Genomic DNA, 5,267 nt, shown 5'->3' on the forward strand with positions numbered 1-5,267 from the left:
GAACCTAAGAAGCATCAGTTGTGGTGTGCAAGAGAGACGATTGCGCTGGTATGGACATGTGGCGAGAATGGATGAAGATAGTTGTGTGAAAAAGTGCCACACCCTAGCGGTTGAGGGAACCTGTGGAAGAGGTAGGCCCAGGAAGACCTGGGCTGAGGTGGTGAAGCATGACCTCCGAACATTAGGCTTCACTTTGGCAATGACTTCTGACCGAGACCTTTGGAAATATGCTGCGCATGAGAAGACCCGGCAAGCCAAGTGAGACCAAAATCCAAGGCCTCTGCCAGGGATGTAGCCAGCCCACTTATGCGTAACATTCCTTCTTTGGACACTAAACTCCACTTGCGAAGACCTGTTGAGGCAAGTGAAATCGAAATCGAACTAAATTTGTAGACTGGCACCCATGCCAACGTCTTAATTGAACACTAAACTCGGCTTGTGAAGACCTGTTGGGGCAAGCAAAAGCGAAATCGTGATGGCACCAGTACCAGTAAATCACTAAGAGCACTGTCTGAGCGTGATCGTTGCCAGAGCACCAGCTGTCTCACTTTCGTGCCAGTGGCACGTAAATAGCACTATTTGAGCATGATCATTACCAACGTCGCCTTCCTGGCACTTGTGCCAGTGGCACGTGAAAAAACATTCGAGTGAGTTCATTGCCAGTACTGCTGGACTGGCTCCTGTGAAGGAGGCACGTAAAATACACCATTTCGAGTGTGGCCGTTGCCAGTACTGCCTGACTGGCCTTCGTGCTGGTGGCACGTAAAAGCACCCACTGCGTTAGGAAGGGCATCCAGCTGTAGAAACTCTGCCAAATCAGATTGGAGCCTGGTGTAGCCATCTGGTTTCACCAGTCCTCAGTTAAATCGTCCAACCCATGCTAGCATGGAAAGCGGACGTTAAACGATGATGATGATTAAAATGATGATGATGATAATACCCTATCTTGGGCCTTCAACTGCCAGTGGAATTGTAGGAATTCAATTATGGTATGTCTTAAGTATTTTTATATGGTTTGATCACAGCTAATTTTGTCGAGCAAGAGAGAGAGTGGGGAGGGAGGGAGAAGGCGAGAAAAAAAGAAAAAAATCAACTCCGGTGCAGGACTGGTACTTTATTTATCAATCCTGTAAGGATGACAAGCAAAGTTAACCATGATAGGATTAAAACAAGGATTTGAAATGAAGATTGCAAAATATTCATTATCTTGTGTGTGTGTTGTGCTGTGAGCATATATATGTATATGTACACACACACACACACACACACACATAAACCAGGTCACTTTACCTACACATATAATTCATTATTGCTATTGTTTTATATCTGTTTTCCATGCTGGTGTAGGATATCTGGGTCTATTCCAGAATGTCATCTTACAACACACTACAATCCTTCATCATCTGATACACACCACAACAATCTTTGATACAATAAGTGACATGTTCTGTGGGAGATTTTTTAAACTGGATCACCAACCACTTTACAATATAAATAAGGTGTTTTTTATTGTGCCAACAGCACTAAAGAGATTTCCTATATCAGAACTAATAGCTCCTCTCCACTTTGTATAAGTATTTTATTTAGAGTTGAGTGTTTTCCCAGCTAAGTTGCCTTCACTGTAGATTTCAAAATCAACATGTCCTCCTTCTGGTTATTGCAGAACCATTTGCATGTAACACAGAATTTGTTCAGTGTGATCTACTTCGTACATGTTACCTTCCTTCACTGTGGCAGAAAAAGCATGTCTCTTTATGAAGCAGGAAGAGTTAGCCATTAAAAGCTGTTTACAAACGCAGTCTAAACTGCTTATGTATTAACTTATATGAGCCAAATAATCTGTTTTTCATTGGCATAAGAGACCAGACAAAGCAAGTCCATTAGGAAGCTCGGATCTATTTTAAAATGGGGGCACCAGTTTTCATTTATGTTTTATGTAGTGTTTTTGGTACCGAAAGACTTTCAAACTTCGTATACTTTTCTATTTTGTGTTATAGAACAGAAAAAAATTTTTGTATTTGAATTTATTTCATGTAAAAAATTGTCTTATTTCGATAATTTCTACTAATCACTGATGTCTATTCAGTTGAAAACAGTTAGCGCTGTAACGGTGTATATCGTATTAATCCCCTAGCCCTAACCCTAACCCTAACTCTAGAATCCAAACTCTAAAATTGTTACACACATAGATATGCACAGCGTAATTTATTATATAAACAATATATGCATATAAATTACGATTAAATCGGATGAAATATGTCACAGGGAATAACATTTTTATGACCGCCCAACAGTAACTCTATTGAGCTGAATAGACGTCAGTGATTGGTTGAAATTACAGAAATACGACAACTTTAACATGGAATAACTTGCGATGTACGTTTTTTTGTTAAGAAGACTAAGAGTAAAAGATGTTCTATATGACACATTCTACCAGTGTCCCAAGTTTCAAAGTGTTTCGTTAGTGTTTCGTTAAGAAAATACTGGTGCCCCCGTTTTGAAATAGATCCGGAAGCTCATAATGATCTCCCTTTTTTGACAGCAAGTATCATGTACCTTCACTGGATTCCCTGTGGGCAGATGATCAACAAAGAGTACTTTGTGTAGGTTTTGAGGGAGTTCTGGAAGAAGTTTCAGAGCCCCTGTATTAGGACAATATACCAGTCTTCAGTTCCATCTTGGTATTTGACAGAGATGGGCATCAAAACTGTCCCTCATTCTCCCCAGAGTCCAGACTTTGAAGGAGGTTGTGACAAGAGTTTTTTGGAGGACTTCCATGGGTTAGGGTTAAGGTTAGGGTTAGGGTTAGCTTTGTGCAGCTCCCAGTGAACAGTTTTTGTGGAAACTGGGTTCTCGAGGTGGTCATTAAGCTCTGCAATAATTTTGGGAGCTGTACTTTTGTGATCCTTTCTAACAATCTACGTAAGAGTCCAACGGTCCCTATCTGAAAGTTTTGGTTTTATTCCAGAGTTTTGCTTCAACAAGGAGGTTTTTCCCTCTTTCTCAAAGGCTGTCATTACTTTTGAGACAGTACTTCTTGATACACCAAACATTTCAGCTGTTTTCATTACACTAGTGCCTGCCATACAAGCAACAACAATTTGACCTGTTTGAAAGTCTGATAAATCTGTCATTTTAATGAATTCTAATTACCTTTTTCTGATGATATCTGAAAAGAAACAGCAATTTTAACAAAACATATTAAGCAACACTAATAATAAATCAATAAACAATCTTTTGATGATTTTATAGATATTTCAAAATTATGATGCTATGAGTCTCCATTATTTTGTCCAACCCCTGTATATATATGTGTGTGGCTGTGTGGTAAGAAGATTGCTTCCCAACCACATGGCTTCAGGTTCAGTCCCATTGTGTGGCACCTTGGGCAAGTGTCTTTTACTATAGCTTCAGGCCAACCAAAACTTTGTGAGTAGATTTGGTAGCCAGAAACTGAAAGAAGCCTGTTGTATATATATATATATATATATGTAAATATTTATGTTTGTGTGTCTTTGTTTGCCCCTGCCACCATCGTTTGACAACCGATGTTAGTGTATTTACGTCTCCATAACTTAGCGGTTCGGAAAAAGAGACCGATAGAATAAGTATTAGGTCGTCAAGAAAGTACTTGCGGAATTTTTAATTTTGGTTTTAAATTATGTATTTTCAAATTAATTTTCGTTAAATTACTTTGACTTTATATATCATTTTAAAGCCTGTTTTTCACTTTATCTAATCGTGTTACTCTTTTTCTTTTTGAATTATTAGGCCATTTTTCTGGAACATTGAATACAACATGGACAAAAAGCAAATTCACACAGTTTGCTTATTCCAGTTCAAGCTAGACCGAAAAGCTGCTGAAATAGCTCGCAATATCAATGATGTGTTTGACCCAGGAACCACTAATGAATGGACAGCACAATGGTGATTCAAGAAATTTTGTAGTGGTGACGGTAGTCTTGATGATGATAAGCGTAGTGGTCAGCCATCGGATGTTGACAACGATCAACTAAAAGTCTTAGCAGAAGCCAATCCATGCACAACTGTTTGAGAGCTTGCTTCTGAATTAGACGTAATGTATATGACAATTTCCAACCACTTGAAAGAGATTGGAAAAACAAAAATACTTGAGAAATGGGTGCCGCATGAATTGAACGACAACCAAAAAAATGCCATTTTGAAGTGTCATCTTCCCTTCTTTTACGCAACAAGAATGACCCATTTCTTGACCAGATTGTGACTTGTGATGAAAAGTGGATTCTTTACAACAACCGGTGAAGCTCAGCACAGTGGTTGGATGCCGACAAAGCTCCACGGCACTTCCCGTAGCCAAAGTTGCACCAAAAGAAGGTCATGGTGACTGTTTGGTGGTCTGCAGCTGGTCTTGTCCATCACAGCTTTTTGGATCCAGGTGAAACTATGCTGGCGGAGAAGTACTGTCAGCAAATGGATGAAATGCATAAGAAACTCTGACAACAACAGCCAGCATTGGTCAATAGAAAAGGACCAATTCTTCTCCATGACAACACTTGGTCATATGTTGCACAACTGACCCTGCAGAAGTTGAATGAATTGGGCTACGAAACTCTGCCTCATCCACCATACTCACCAGACCACTTGCCTACCGACTACCACTTTCTCAAGCATCTTGACAACTTCCTGCATGAGAAATGCTTCAAAAACCAAAACGATGCGAAACACACCTTCAACGACTTCATCACCACCAGAACACAGGATTTTTATGCTACTGGCATAAATAAACTTGTTTCGTGTTGGCAAAAGTGTTTTGATTCTGATGGTGTTTATTTCGATTAATAAAGTTTTGTTTGAGCCAAGATATGTGCATCTGAATTTAAAGGTTAAAAACCGCAAGAACTTTCTTGACAACCTAATACTAGGCTTACAAAGAATATGTCCTGGGGTTAATTTCTTCAACAAAAAAACCCTTTAAGGTGGTGCTCCAGCATGGCCACAGTCAACTGACTGAAACAAGTAAAAGAATAAAAGAATATATATATATGTGTGTCTATCTGTGTGTGTCTTTATATGGTGTTTTTCAAACCTTACCACCGTTTGATAACTAGTGTTGGTTTGTTTACATTCCAGTGACTTAGCAGTTCAGCAAAACAGACTGATAGAATAAGTACCAAACATAAAATAACACAGTATTGGGGGTCAATCTGTTTGACTAAACCTTTCAGAGTTGTGCCCCAGCATGGCCACAGTCCAAAAACTGAAACAAGTAAAACAATAAAAGATAAAAA

At 39.2% G+C, this 5,267-nt stretch overlaps 1 pseudogene; it reads left to right on the forward strand.

Annotated features, from left to right (window-relative positions):
• The window catches only part of LOC106870001 (histone-lysine N-methyltransferase SETMAR-like), a 111,634-nt pseudogene extending 106,816 nt beyond the window's left edge, over positions 1-4,818 (forward strand).
• Positions 4,819-5,267: the final 449 nt, after the last annotated feature.

The sequence above is a fragment of the Octopus bimaculoides genome, chromosome 16, assembly GCF_001194135.2.
Source record: "Octopus bimaculoides isolate UCB-OBI-ISO-001 chromosome 16, ASM119413v2, whole genome shotgun sequence".
Classification (NCBI taxonomy): Eukaryota; Metazoa; Mollusca; class Cephalopoda; order Octopoda; family Octopodidae; genus Octopus; species Octopus bimaculoides.